The sequence below is a fragment of the Carcharodon carcharias genome, chromosome 5 (genome assembly GCF_017639515.1).
Source record: "Carcharodon carcharias isolate sCarCar2 chromosome 5, sCarCar2.pri, whole genome shotgun sequence".
Lineage (NCBI taxonomy): Eukaryota > Metazoa > Chordata > Chondrichthyes > Lamniformes > Lamnidae > Carcharodon > Carcharodon carcharias.
This window is the reverse complement of record NC_054471.1, coordinates 197,269,743-197,285,682: the sequence shown is the minus strand read 5'-3', so window position 1 is coordinate 197,285,682 and position 15,940 is coordinate 197,269,743. Positions and strand designations below refer to the sequence as shown.

The following is a 15,940-nucleotide window of genomic DNA, read 5'->3' as shown; positions in this document are numbered from 1 at the left end:
AAAGAAGGGGGGACGATGCCGATTACTATCACTTTACAGGTGAATGGGAAACCCTTACAAATGGAAGTAGACAATGGTGCTGCTACCACTGTAGTAGGAGAACACACTTTCAGATATTTAAATAAAGGTGCTCAACAATTAACTTTGGAACAAACTTCTGCCAAGTTGAAAATGATGAAGCAATCCGAGTAAAGGTATTACCAGTGTACCTGTTTATTATGAACACCAAACAGCACAACTACTAGTGATGGCAGTAGAAGGCGAAGGACCAAGGCTTTTAGATCTTGATTGGTTGAAAGAAATTAAATTAAATTGGTCTGAAATCTTCCAGTTGCAAGCAGGAGCCCTGCTAGAGTTGCTAAAAAAAAAAATGACACCATCTTCCAGGATGAGCTGGCGAGAATCAAAGGCCTACAAGCCAAGATTTATGTTGACTCAGAAGCAACTACTCATTTCTTGAAAGCAACGCTGTTGCCATATGCTCTGAGAGAGCAGGTTGACTATGAGTTGAACTGGCTAGAGAGTTGGGTGTCATAAAAGCGGTTTAGTCCTCAGAGTGGGCAGCACCTATAGTCCCTGTCTTTAAACCAGATCAGGCCGTTTGGATCTGTGGGAACTGTAAGCTAACAGCCAACAAAGCACCCTATTCCCAAGACTGAAAACCGCTTTGCCAAACCAGCCGGTGGGACAACGCATACCAAGCTAGATATGAGTCACGTGTATCAGCCACGGGAACTGGATGATGCCTCCTGAGAATTTGTGACCATAAACACCCATAATGGCCAAATCCATAGAGACGCCTGCCCTTCGGTAGTTCTTTGGCCTTTACCATTTTCCAAAGGACGATGGAGGTACAAGGATTACCTCAAGCTGTGGTCTACCTGGACAATGTACTAATAACTGGATTCACGGAAACTAAACACTTGGTTAATCTGGAAGAAGTCCTGAAACGATTTTTAGAAGCAAGAGTGTGCCTAAAGAAGGAAAGGTATACTTTTCAGGCAAATGAAGTCATTTCTTTGGGCCACTGGGTAGATGTCCAAGGGTTACACCCTGTTGAAGACAAGGTTAATGCAATCAGGGAGGCACCTGCACCGAAGAACACTTCTGAACTTAAATCATTCTTAGGGACGGTAAATTATTTTGATTGATTCCTACCCAACTTATCAATGGTCCCAGCCCCTCTACACTCACTGCTAAAGAAAAGCCAGCACTGGGTTTGGAATTCACCCCAGGAAACTTGTAGTGTAAAATTAACAGAGACAAGTTGTTACTCTTAAAGGTGGTGTATTGCATCAATAACTACATTCGGCTACAGCATAAAAGAGCCTGCAAAATTCCACCAAAAGATAAAAGGAGTTAAATTAAAATAATATCTGATGCTCCTCTTACTTTAATAAGAATGGTTAGGAACAGAAAAAGGCCAACAGCTGTGTTCCTTATTCAGAAACCCATCTTGTTTACCCACGTTCTTACCAATCCTTTCTCTGTCCAAAAATTATTTTCTGAATCTACTTACACTGTCCAGTTTGGCGATCATCCCAAAAACCTGTTCAACAATAATAGCAACTCACATTTATGGAATGTCTTTCATATAGAAAAATATCCCAATTCACTTCATGGACGTGCAATCAGACAAAAATGGACTCTGAGTCAATGAAAGAGATAATATACTCCTGCAGCAAATTAGAGTCTATGTAACAGATCTGCTATTAGTTAGACTTGCCTTTGTTTATTTAATCTTGGCAATACTTTGTGCCAGCATTGCTGGAAATTCCCATTGATACTGTACTGGTGAAGAAAATCAGGCTTCTGTGGCCTCAGTGAACAGGGCAAACAATTGTCTTTCTCCTTAACCAATCAGGTTGAAAAATCGTGAAATGAACAACACACGGACTAAAAAGAAAGTGTAAATGACAGTGGATGAATTCAATATCAAATCAGGTACAGAGAGAGAAATAGACTGAGGGAAAGGAAAATATTTTTAAAAAAGTCACGATTAAAAATATCCAACAGCTAAAATCTGAAGGAGTGATGCTTTACACTTGTAATAATAAATTTGCGATGCCAGGTGTTGGATTGACAGTAATCAGGAATTAGAACACCATTGAAGAGCCTATGACGACTAATCCAGGTTTAACAAAATATGTTAAGACCTTAAATGGCTTCAAAACAAGCTGTTATCATCGCTATAGACCAACACTAACTTTTACTGACAAGTTTAACTTGTATCTACTGTGTAACTGCAGCAACTTAATGATATTCAATCCACTTCAGTGGTGAACCAGGTGTGAGATGCAGTTGTTGTGAAGCTAACAGCATAGTGATCCATCTTGGATGGTAACTTTAGGATTTTCACAAATGGGCATCGAGCCTCAGCTGAAGTATCTGTATTTATGTATAAATAACGGCAAGGTTATTAGCCTCCCTGTTATTTTGATAGTAAATTATGAATCATTAGGATAGGTGACTAAAAGCTCGGTCAGAGAAATTCATTTTAAGGAGGGTCTTAATGGAGGAAAGGGAGGCTGAAAGGCAAAGGGATTTAGGGAGGAAATTGCACAGCTTGGAGCCTAGGTAGCTAAAGGCATAGTTACAAATTCCCATCCTAGAAAGGAAAGAAACCAGTATTAGAGGAACTGTCATGCACACGTCGGGGGGATCTGCAGATTTATGAAAAGGTGAACACTTTACTTTTAAAAAGCAGAATGAAAATGGACAATTTATTTTGACAGATGGAGTCCAGTGGCCTTCCCCCTTGCCTGAAAATGCCTGAGGTTCTAGAAGTAGCTTGTATGGTCAGGATATTAAAACGTAAATGCCCTTTTTGAGATTCCTTTGTTAGGATAATAAAAATGCAATAGCTCTCTGCTGCAGACTTGAAGCTACTCTTGTTTAGATGCTTATAGAAAGTGTTACACAATAACCACCCAGCCTTAGTGGCTGCAAACTGAAATTCCACAAAGATGGATGTGAAGAAAACCATTCTACCACAAGAAGTTGCTAGTGGCCAAGTTTCAAATCCCATTGTATGCCCATGCTGACATTGTTAGGAACCAATTATGTGGAAAATGGGAACACCATTACCATGGTTGCATGACAGAACCTAAATTCTGGTAAGGAACACTCAGATCTTGAGCAGCTCAGGTTGGCCATTCTGTTAGATAGAGACCACAGAGGGAAGAAATCTCACCCAGCAAAAGAAAAGACCCTGCATAGAAGCCTAATAGGCAGAGAACGTGGAGCTATCCTTTTCCCTATTGATTTGCAAAAACCAAGCCCGAAAACTCCTGTGGCCAAGAGTAAGCCACTGCAAATTCATCGCCAGGAACTCCCAATCTCCCTTGTCTTCAGTGAACCAAAAGTGAGTCATCAGGCCTGCAACGTTTCCAGCTACCATTGTGAGAACTAATGTGTCTGTGTGTTTGTCGTGTGTGAATGTCGTTGTGATTACATTTCCGGCATTGGGGAATAAGCATTTATTCTTTCTTTTTATTTAAAACTTACAAGAAATCCTATTTAGTGTCTGTTCCTGAAAGTCACAGCACCTGAACTGTTCAAACACTTCTTTAAAACACATCTTGTTACAGTTAGTCCAAGTGGTGCAAAATGGAAGACCATCCTACCATCTCTACCCTGTCCGTAATAGGACAAAGGGTTCGGTGGGGAGGAGGGCCAATGTTACAGAGATAGGAAAGGACAAGTCCATGAAAGAATTTATTTAAGAAGATGGGAATTTTAAATTGGAGGCATTGGGGAACCAAGAGCCAGCGTAGGTACAAAGACAATGTTGGTAAGTGGATGGGATTTGGCGCAAATTAGGATACGGTCTGCAGCGTTTTGGGTGATCTGAAGGTGGAGGATGGAAGGAATCCATTGGAATAAAAGAAACTGAAGGTGCCAAAAGAATAGGCAAGGGTTTCAGCAGCAGATGGGCTGAGGGAAGGCTCTATCAGGAGATATTTTATGGTTGTGGGGGTATGTGGTCTTGGCAATGAAGAGGTTTTGGGTTCAGAAGCTCAGCTCAGGTCATTGTTGTCAGACAATAGCAGATGGGGCAGGGTGGGGGTGGTGGTAGGTGAGTGCAGGGTGGCACCAGTAGCTCAGAGTTTGTAATGGGGCCGAAGATGATGGCTTCAGTCTTCCCGGTGTTTAACTGAAGTATGAAAGCAAACTCATGAACTAAATCTGAATTAAAGTCAGAAAATGCTGGAAATGCTTAGCAAGTCAGGCAGCATCTGTGGAGAGAGAAGCAGATTCAGAATTGGTGATATTTCATTGACCTGAAATGTTATCTCTGTTTTTTTCTCTTTCTCTCCACAGGTGCTACATCACCTTCGAGTACTTCCAGCATTTTCCATTTTTAGTTAACCGGCGTAAATTGCTGCTCATCCCAGGTTGGGTGTCAGACAAGCAACTTGACCATATCAAAGCAGCAGAAGAGTTGGGAGAGATGGTGGGGAGGTTGACCTGGTCGTTGTCAACTTACACGTGAATGGTGTCACAAAGACTCAACTATCCCTTGAGTGAAAATAGTTCATTTTTTTCTTACTCCTTAACTTTGCAATTTTTAAAAGGGTAAATTTTTGTCTTCACCACATGGGCAGTAATCTAGTGGTGTGGATGACCTGCCTGTTATAGGAGCCGCCCGATTTTCAATCCATTGATACTACTGCCCTCACAGTGAAGATGAACATTCACACTGTGTCGTCAGGTAGTTAACACTTAGCTACAGCTAATAATTTGCTCAATTTGTTTTATAGTAAGCAGATTATCTTGGCAAACATAGCCTAATGGAACACTGTTCCTTCCACAAAAGAAAGGAAAGCTTAAACACACAAGTTATGCAATTATATTTAGTCTTGTAACATTTCCCAAAAGACGTCTACTTAGTTAGACTCACAAATAAACACCCTTTTCAGGTAACAGTCCCTATAGATTCTTAGTCTATAAAACATCCAGCAATATTACCTCAAGGCTAGGTTGCTATAAAAGAGGTATTTCACAAACTTCTCTCTCCCTCTCACATGACAATGAAATATAAGGGAGGTATTTCACAAACTTCTCTCTCCCTCTCACATGACAATGGAAATGCAAGGCTTGTAACAAAACCTTGTTTTCTGGAACAACCAAATATTTCTCTGGGGCTGCTAGAGACTGCTTTTTCACAGGTCTGTTTTCACACAGCCCACTTTTCAAGATCTCACATGGTCACTCCCATACAGCTTTCAATTTTTCCTTAAATATGTTTTTCCTCTTTCATCTTTAAACCCATTGTTCTCACACCCCTTTGAAAATCAACCCCTTCCAAATAAAAGATTTTTCATGTTTCTATCTTGTCTTTGCTTTTGGGTCAATAAAAAAATATGATATCGCCACTAATTGTTTACCTATGAACTCCTGCAATGTGCAAACATTTTCCTTTGAAATTCAAAGAACTTCCAAACCTATCTAAAAATACAAATGTTAGCTCTAACCTATTTACTTGTACCTCACCATTTAATACCTTTAACCTTTGCTGATTTAAACCTTGCAGTCTGACTGTCTTCTGTCTAATTAAACTAGTCTCTCTCTCACACACACACACACACACACACACAGCCTTCTTTACAGAATAGCACAATATTACCCCAAAATATTTTTAAAATAACATCCATTCTCACAATGTGCAAGCCTTTCCCCTCCCCCACCTCCATGGGTCTCTGTGCAACAGAAAGCTCTTGTGTCACACTAACACAACCCCCCACCCCTCGTATTCTGGAGTCTGCGTGCATCCCCTCCCATTCAAACAGTTCATTCCCCATCCAGTCCCATCTGTGTCTGCCTTCTAGTCCTCCATGTAGGTCTCCAGCTTCCCCACCCTCAGTCTCCCCCTTTGTCTGCCATCATTCTCTCCCCCCCCCCAGTTAACACTACCATAGCCCATTGACCCCCCATGTCTTCCATCATCCTTCCCTCTATACCCCAACCAACCCTGGTTGCAGTGCTGATCTCTGTTTCAAAGTGCAGCCCCGCCTGAGACCCACAGAACACACCCTCCCAGAGTATGGTGGAACACGGTGAACAGACCAAACCTCCACTCCCACCAGTGTAACACTGGCATTGATGTGAAGCTGGAGGTTGCAGGTAGGCTTTGAATCACCTCGAAGTCACGAGCAAAGTGAGGGTGGACAGCTGCACACCACTTAGATCCGATCCTGATTTAGACCGGTCTAACTTCCTGCTGGTGTGACATGTAATTGGGAGGGGGAATGCATTCTGGCAAGTAGCATTTTTAATGAGTGTTCATGACATGGTAACGCTTGCAAATGATATGACCGACATGGACCAGCGGGAAAACCGACCAACCGTCAGCCTGCACGGAAGTGATGAGGGTAAGTTCCTTATTGATTTCCCGGAGGCGGAATTCAGATTTTTGGCCTCTCTCTGAATTTTCTGCCCCCAGCCACCATGAAACCCGTCAATGGCAGGACTGGAAAATTCTGCCCTGCGAGTCTGAATTGGATCCAAGCTCCAGTTTTAGAGGGTGAAAGTCAGTATTATAACCTACTGAACATTCCAGCTCTTCATCTATAGGCTGATAGGTGGGCTACTCCTCTTATACCCAACACATGGCACATAATGGGTCCGGGCTTCGGAAAACTTGGTGCCTTCTGTGTGTCCTCTGAAATGTTGAGTGATGTAGCAACGAGCCCTATGTTAGCAAGAGGAAATGTGCTTTGTGTAGTACATTGTACAATTAACAGAATTACACTCAGTTCTAATTTATTGGAATTGACCTGTGCCCTAATAGCATATATATATATATACACCACCAGGAGTAATCTTGGGCATCAGTAAATCCAGAAGGAAAATCCTTTTCCTGCGTTTCACATTGTACAGCTGTGCAGAAAAAAAAAACCTACTGTAACTGTTAAGAGTTTCTGGCCCAAGCTTCTCTTACTTTGCACTTTGCAAACTGCTGGGACAAGAGGCAGTTATTCCCTTATTGTCACAATTGGCATCAAGGTCACTTCTCCTTACTAGAGCTTTAAGCAAACAGTTACACAATAAAAGTTTAATTATAGTTGGCACATTTGTCCCCGTTATCCCTAGACAGCCTGTCCCTCGGTGCCTGCAGCCGCTTCCTCAGGCCAGGTCTATGGATATAGAGACTCGGTTTCCTTCGAAGTGTGGGAACCTCGACTGTCAGGTCATCCAGCTGTACCCACCAAACTGCTTTCTCATATTTGTCACAAGTGTCTAACTGGGTCTATAATAAAACTGTAATGAACAATAAACCAGACTGGGTCTCAGGGGTAAGCTGAGAGAATACAAATATTGTGCTCACCTGCCTGCCCCCTTCCTATTCACACAAATCCTCTGATACATTGTAAATGGAATTCCCTCTCTCAGTATAGAAATAACTTCCGGAAGGACAATATCACAACAATTATTGACTTATTCCTTTGGAAATAAGTATTGGCACACAGGAAAGACATGTTCTTTTGAAGCCCAAAAGCAGCATTTATATACTTCATTAATAAAGAAAGGTTGACAGGTCATTCATTTCAGCTGAGAAAAATATTAACCTCTGAAGGCAACTTTTCTTTTGTCTCTCCTGCCTATAATATTATTGATACTGTCCCCTCCGCAGTGCTAATCTAAAAACACTGATCCTGAATATGTTCGTTTACTTTCATGTATTCCGTTCACATTGGATGAAATTTAATGCCCCCCCCCACCCCCACCCCCTCCTTCCTCCTTTGGAGGTGAGTTTGGAGGCAAGTGAGACCGTTTGATTGGGTGTGAGAGTCCGGGGTGAAGATTCCACTGCTGCCCTGACCCCCACCCCACCCGATCAAACTTTGAATGGGAACGATGGAGAATGGTCTTCCCACCCAGAGGCCAATTAAACCAAACCTGAAGTAGGGGGTGTGTTGGCAGTCCAGTTGGGGGGGTATCGGGAATGTGGGGGGAGACCCATGGGGTTGGTCTGGGTGTTTGCAATAGTTACCTAGAAGTTAGAAGAGGTTTTAATTTTTCTAACTTTTTCTGAGTAACTATTGGTGTAACCCTGGCAGAACTATCCGACATTTGCGATTTAAACCTTATTTTCGGGCAATTGTCCAGAGGAAGTGTGCAATTCTGGGCAACTGCCGTGCAAACTCTTACCTGGGAACTTCCAAGAGGGATTCGCCAGCCCATCTTTCCCCATCACTCACCTTGGGGAAGAGCAGTCGGAGAGCTGGACCTGTCAGCTGTTCAGAACCGGCCCGCGCTGAGTCCAAAAAGAAATTGAAAAAAAAAACCACATTGTGACATCACAGGAAAGAAGTAATTTGACTGGTTGGGGAAGATGCTAGCTGTTTGCTGAGTACCTGGTGTGTAAGTAAGTGCTTAAAGTTTATTCTATTCAAAAGGTTTGGAATAAAGAAGGAATTGTACTTTAGGTAAGGTTTATTTAGTAGGTCCAATTAAAATGAGTTTTTGCTTGACTTATCCCCTGAACAGCGAGAGTTCAGTGGATAAAACAGCGAGAGCTCAGGTGTGGTAATTATGGTTTTATGTAATGTGTAGTATACCTTTAAGAGGGATGTTATAAAGGAAATCACATGATTTTATGTAACCAATAGAGGAGTAGCATGGGCTACCACTGTAGTCAGTTGTCTGAGTTAGTAGTCAGAAGTACGGAGACAGGGTTTGAGTTGAAAGCACACAGGTGTAGCTGCTGAGTACCCTTGTAAATAAACAGAATGTGTTCCACCTAAGAACTGTCTGCTGATCAACTCTGTCTATTGTATCAACTTGGCCATCACAAAACAAGGGGGATGTTTGTTTTGGGATCCGAATCCCTAAGTCCCAACAAACTGGTGACCAGGATCCAACATCAGGGGATAAAACAGCAAGAGTTCAGGAGGTAAAACAGGGAGAGTTCAGGGGATAAAACAACGAGAGTTCAGGGGATAAAACGGAGAGTTCAGGGGATAAAACAGGGAGAGTTCAGGGGATAAAGCAGTGAGAATTCAGGGGATAAAACAGGGAGAATTCAGGAGATAAAACAGCGAGAGTTCAGGGGATAAAACAATGCGAATGGAGAGATGGTGAGGAGATTGAAAACAGCATGGGTACAGAAATGTAAATTTCTAAACCAGCACAGGGAAAGTAAGTATTTATAGGTACTGGAGAGGGAGCTGATTTGTGGGTAAGGGAGAAAAATTTCTACTAATCTCCAGTTTAGAGTTAATAGTACAAGAGTAAGGCTAAAGTAAGTTAAAGTAGGTAAAATTAACTAAAGTTTAAGTAAAAAAGTGAACTAAAAGTTTAAGGTATGGCAGAGCAGCTCAGCCAAGCAGAATGCCTGTCTTGTAACATGTGGGAAGCTGTGGACACTTCTCGTGACCCAGAGGAGCCCATGTGCAGGAAGTGTCACCGGTTGCACAAGCTGCAGCTCCACATTTCAGAGCTTGAGCAGCGGCTGGAATCACGGAGGCGCATCTGTGAGGCAGAGAACTACGTGGATAGTGCGTTCAGAGAGGTGGTCACACCGCAAGTTAGGGGCAAGCAGGCAGATAGGGAATATGTGAACTGCCAGGCAGTCCAAGAGAAATAGGCAGGTAGTGCAGGAGTCTCCAGAGGTCCGGCTCACTACCTGGTTTCCCATCCTGGTTATTGGGGAGGGCGATGGATCCTTGGAGGAGGGCAGCAAGAGCCAATCCCATGGCAACATGGGTGGCCCAGCTGTACAGGGTGTGGGGGGGGGAGAAGAGCGGAAGGGCAGCACTGATAGGGGATTCTTTAGTTAGGGGAGTGGACAGGCATTTCTGCAGCCGTCAACGTGACTCCAGGGTTAAGGATGTCACAGAATGGCTGCAGGACATTCTTGAGTGGGAGGGTGAACAGCCAGAGGTCGTGGTCCACATTGGTACTAATGACATTGGTAGGAAGGGGGATGTGGTCCTGCAATCGGAATTTAGGGAGTTAGGTATAAAATGAGCAAACAGGAACTCCAAAATAGTGATCTCTGGATTACTCTCAGTGCCACATGCAAGTGAGTACAGAAATAGGAGGATAAGACAGATGAATACCTGGATGGAAAGATGGTGCAGGAGGGAGGGCTTTAGATTCCTGGGACACTAGCTCTGGGGGCGATGGCACCTGTACAAGCCGGGCGGGTTACATCTGAATACAGCTGGGACTGAGTTCCTTGCGGGTTGTTTTGAGAGTGCTGTTGGGGGGGGGGTTAAACTAACTCAGCAAGGGTGTGGAAACCAGGAGGGGAGATTAGAAAGTAACACCAGGGTGCACACAGAATGCTGGGAGAAACAGATAGCACTAAACTAGAGAATAGTAAGTTAATAGAGTTGGAATAAGGGAGCAAGTAATGAAGTCTAAATCAGGGTTTCACTGCATATAAGTGAATGCACGGAGTATAGTTATAAAATTGGGGAGTTACAGGCACAGATTGCTTTATGGGATCATGATGTTGTGGAGATGATGGAGACCTGGTTTAAGGAAGGGCAGATCTGGGTGTTAAATATTCCTGGTTACAAAGTGTTCAGGAAAGATAGGAAAGGGAAAAAAGGAGGAAGGGTGATGTTTTTGGTTGAGGAGTGTATTGCAGTACTGGAGAAAGAGGATGTGTCAGAGGATTCAAGGACAGAATCGATAGAGCTAAGGAATAAGAAGGGTGTCATTACATTTCTTGGTGTAATATAGAGACCACCAGCTAGTGGGAAGGATATAGAGGAACAAATCTGCAAGGAAATTACAGAGAGGTGTAAACATCATAGAGTAGTTATAATGGGGGGCTTTAATTACCCGTATATAGACTGGGGTAGTGGTAGTGTAAGGGGCAGTGAGGAGCAAGCGTTCCTAGATTGTGTTCAGGAGAATTTCCTACAGCAGTATGTGTCCAGACCAACAAGAAAGGAGGCACTGGTAGACCTGGTTCTTGGGAATGAGATGGGCCAAGTAGATCAAGTGATACTGGGGGAACATTTAAGGGACAGTGATCATTGTATCATAGGGTTTAGGATGATGATGGAAAATGCCATTGGTCAATCCAGAGTAAGAATAATCAACTGGCAGAGAGCGGACTTCAATGGGGCAAGAACGGAGCTGGGCCGGATAGACTGGAACCAAAGGTTGGTGGGAAAAACAGTAGCTGAACAATGGGCTACTGTCAAAGAGGAGGTGGTTTGGGTACAGTCAAGGTATGTTCCCTCAAAAGTGAAGGATAGAACATACAAATCCAGAGCTCCCTGAATGACAAAGGAGATAGAAATTAAGTTAAAGAAGAAAATGTGTGTTTACGACAGGTGCAAATACAATCGAGAACCAGGCAGAGTTCAGGGGGTTCAGAAGGGATGTGAAAAAGCAAACATGAGAAGCAAAGAGGGATTATGAAAAAAGACTGGTGGTTAACGCAAAAGCAAATCCCAAAGTATTCTATAAGCACATCAGTAGTAAAAGGGTGGTAAAAGAAGGAGTAGGGCTGATTAGGGACCAAAAAGGGGATTTACACATAGAGGCAAGAGGCATGGCTGAGGTGTTAAATGAATACTTTGCATCTGTCTTTACCTATGAGGCAGATGCTGCCCAGGTCATGGTGACAGAGGAGGAAACTCAGTCACTAGAAGGGTTTAAAACTGATGAGGAGGAGGTTTTGGGTAAGCTGATAAGGCACTGGGACCAGATGAGATGCATTCAAGAATAATGAAGGAAGTGAGAGTGGACATTGCAAAGGCACTGGCAATAATCTTTCAATGTTCCCTGATTTGGGGGACGTGCCAGTGGATTGGAGAATTGCAAACATTAATTCCATGTTCAAAAAGGTTGGAAAGATCTGTCCTGGCCAATCAGTTTAATTTCAGTGGTGGAGAAATTTCTAGAAACAATTATTCTGTATAAAATTAATAGTCACATGGAAAAATGTGGATTGATTTGGAACAGTCAGCATGGATTTGTTAAAGGAAAATTGTGTCTCACTAAATTGCTGGAGTTTTTTGAAGAGGTAACAGAGATGGTTGATGGGGGCAAGGCCATTGATGTGGTGTATATGGACTTCCAAAAGACATTCGATACAGTGCCACACAACAGACTTGTGAGGAAAGTCATCGATCAGTAACAAAGACAGTAACAACATGAATATAAAATTGGCTGAGGGATGGGAAACAGAGACTAATGGTGAATCAGTATTTTTCGGGCTGGAAGAAGGTTGGTAGTGGAGTTCCCAAAGGGTTGGTATTGGGACCATTGCTTTTCTTGATATATATAAATGATCTAGATCTTAGTATGCAGGAGACAATTTCAAAGTTTGCAGATGATACAAAACTTGGGAGAATTGTAAACTGTGAGGAAGATAGTTTGGAAATTCAAAAGGGCATTGACAAGTTGGTGGAGTGGGCAGATAGGGGGCAGATGAATGCAGAGATCAATGCAGAGAAGTGTGAGATGATGCATTTTGGTATAAAGACATAGAGAGACAGTAAAGACCTGGGTTTATATGTCCATAAGTAATTAAAGGTGGCAGGACAGCTGGAGAGAACTGTTTCTAAAGCATACAGTATTCTAGGCTTCATTAATAGGGGCATAGAGTATAAGAGCAGGGAGGTTATGATGAACTTATATAAGACACAGGTTAGACCTCAGCTGGAGTATTGTGTACAGTTCTGGGCGCCACACTATAGGAAAGATGTGAATGCATTGGAGAGAGTGCAGGAGGGGCTTACGAGAATGGTTGGAGAAGTTGGGGCTGTTCTCCTTGGAGAGGAGTAGGCTGAGACGAGACTTGATAGAAGTTTTCAAAATCGAGGGGCCTGGAAAGAATAGTTTGGGAGAAGCTGTACCCGATCGAGAACCAGAGGGTACAGTTTTAGTGTTTGTAAAAGAAGCAAATGTGAGCTGAGAAAAAACATTTTCACACAGCGAGTAGTTAGGGTTTGGAATGCACTGTCTGGAAGTGTGGTGGAGGCAGGTTCAATTGAAGCATTCAAGGGGGCATTGGATGATTATTTGAATAGAAACAATGTGCAGGGTTACGGGGAAAAGGCAAGAGATTGGCACTAAGTTAAAATGCTCAGAGAGCTGGTGCAGACATGATGGGCTGAATGGGCTCCTTCTACATCGTAACAATTCTGTGATCTTTGGGGTCCCCTCCAAATCTGACACTGCGGAGCTCAGAGGTTGTGGCTGTTTGTGTTTGTCTGTGGGTGGGTGTGGGGAATGGGGTAGAATTTTAACAGAGTTGTAAAGCCACTTCTGTGCATGTTCCAGGTATTTGTCTATCCAAAGGTTATCAAACAATTGGACACATCATCCCTGAGGAACAAGGGTACATAGGGTTGGGCAATAAACATTGCTTTTGCTAACAATGCTCACATCTTGTGAATGAATAACTGACCGTACTAATTGTCAACAGTAGGAAGGATAGATGAATAAGCAGGAGAATAGGACTGAGGCCTGCTGGATGCCCCTGTTTGATAATGTCTATTGTCCAAAAACAGCCATCAGAAGGTCTCTATTGCTTAGAATGTTACTCTTCACCACAGAACAAAGGTGACACTTAACTTCATCACCTCCATGAGTTTTCCTCTGATCTAAAGAGGCCTGGGCACAGGGTCCAGTACCCACTCCTTCTGATCATCCTTTCTAATGGGTACCCAAAAACAGCTGGAGGAGCAAATTCAGATGGAAAGCCCTTTTATATCCCTCCAGCCTCAACTAAATGGGAAACCAGAGACATCCCAGAAGAATTTAAACCAGAGATCCAATTAATTACATGGTTTTCAGGTCACTTTTTCCCTCTGCTTTGCACCCAGGACCAGACCATTCCCAGGCTGTGAAACAAGGTTGGCCCTGGTTGTGTGACATGCAGTACTCAACATCGCACAACATTACTTACAATGAATGACCTGTAACAAAGAAACACATTTAAACAAGATCACGCTCCTTCATTTCAGGAGAAGTAGTGAAACATTTTTATTGTATTTCTCCCTGATTACTCAAACCTGTAACTTAACCCAATATTTTATTGTTGATCAGCAGGTAGAAGAAGCCTAATTAATGTAAACTGATGTCCTTTTACATTCATTGGCACACTGATTGCCTTTTCACACAGACCTGAGCTGGGAAGACGCAGCCTCCATGCCAGGTGAAAGCAGGTCAGCAGCTATAGGGAGGGCACTGCCTCGGTGCTGTCACACTGCTTTTCCAATAGCCAGTGGCTCTCGTAGCTTGATTTCTGGACTCTTAAATATAGCGTTCCTCTGAGATTTCCCTAGTTTCCTGTGTGGTTGATTCTGAGGGATATAATTGTGCTTTCTGCCTCATTTTCCTCCTCCAAAGTGAATGCTACCTATTAGGAGAGATGACCAGATGAAATAGATGTTAGACCTTGTGTCCAGCCCTGCGTAGATTGGAGGATCTGAGAGACGCAGGTATCAAGTTTTTGGAGACAATAGAGGAATATGTAACCTAAGTTCTGGAAAAAGCAGCAACATTCAGACGGTCTTAAATAAGCTTTTGTGACTGTTACCTGACAAAAACTACATGTGCCTTGCCAGTGATTGTTGGCTGTTCAACCAAAGGAGGCATCACCACACTTTCCAGCAGGGGTTGCTGGCATTCCCATTCCAATCGCAGGGAGGGGTGGGGGGTGGGGGGGGTGGTGGGGGGATGAAGGTATTCGATTGTAGTACCTGAAATGTCACACTGACTGAGATCAGCTAATTCAGCATAGATAAAAGATTGAATCTTAGACCTTTGTGATCTATATCACTCTGCAATCTTGCTGAACCATTGGAGGAATTCATCAGAACATTCTTAATGAAATCATCTATTGGACCCATTTGTTGACTTTTTTATACTTCTCTAAGAAAACATATCGATCTGTTTAGATTTATTGTTCTAACCTCTAATCAAAGAAACAGAAAACATTTAATCATTTCATCATTCTCACCTTTATATCTCCAGATATGTTTGAAATACGGGTAGAGAACCATAAAAAATTTGAAGATGTGACCTGGCTGAGATATGTATCAAACTATTACTAAAGGGTAGTTTATAATTTTTGTGTCACAGGCAATGTGATTTATTTCAGAATGACATTTAATATGCTATATTTAAAAAAAAAATCAGATCTGGCACTTACCTGTGTCCAATCTGGTGTCTGCTATAGGTGGCAGCCTGTGCATGGTCTTCTGAACTGAATCAGTGCCACAGAGTGTTAGTTTTAATCAACCTTCTCACTAAAGCATCCAAACTGATAAATTGGTGATTTTGATTGTTTAAGTTTCTATTGCTGCATTCCTTACTGGATTTTCTTTTTTGATTGTCCTCATTCTGTTACATTTTATCAGCTTACCTTATTCAATTATCTCTACATCTTTTTCTCACTTATCACCGTTCTGTGCACTTAACTTTCTTTGTGCCACTGCTTATTCCGCAGCAGCACTTGAACGGAGGAGGTTTATAAACCAGGGCCAAGTCAATTGAGCTGAGAGGCAGAGGAATAATTGAAGTCAGTTACGCACGTCAGAAACCAGCTGCGGGTCCTTGGAACCTATTATCTGGATTTCTACAATGGCTCCATTACATTCAGAGCACAATTGTGAGAGACTTGTAATCTTGATGGAGGAGAAGAAAGGGCCATGGTTTAATTAGAAGCGAAGGAGTTTCTATATTAGGGAGGGGCCTTAATGGCGCTATCACGTGGATGTGTTGATTAAAACCAAGTTGCCATCATAAATTGGCATGCAAGAGCAGACATGCTGATTGTAGAGGCAAAGACTGACAGCATCATCATGGTATTTGTAGAAACCAGTCATAAACTGTTAGACAGGGTGGCAAGAGAATGTCAGTCAACCACATTTTATCTAATAACAACATTTCTGGATAGAATAATTTCAATAAAATCTTAATTTGTAAGGTGTCAATACCTTTCTTTATATTTAAAAAA

The 15,940-nt window shown here is 42.5% G+C and overlaps 1 long non-coding RNA gene across 1 annotated transcript in view; it reads right to left on the bottom strand.

The window, feature by feature from the left end:
- The window catches only part of LOC121278430, an 84,657-nt gene extending 69,371 nt beyond the window's left edge, over positions 1 to 15,286 (bottom strand). The window contains exons 1-2 of the long non-coding RNA XR_005943142.1: positions 15,134 to 15,286; positions 8,155 to 8,260 (exon numbers count right to left, since the gene is read on the bottom strand). This is a non-coding gene — a long non-coding RNA (uncharacterized LOC121278430). The remainder of the gene's footprint in view (positions 1 to 8,154; positions 8,261 to 15,133) is intronic.
- Positions 15,287 to 15,940: the final 654 nt, after the last annotated feature.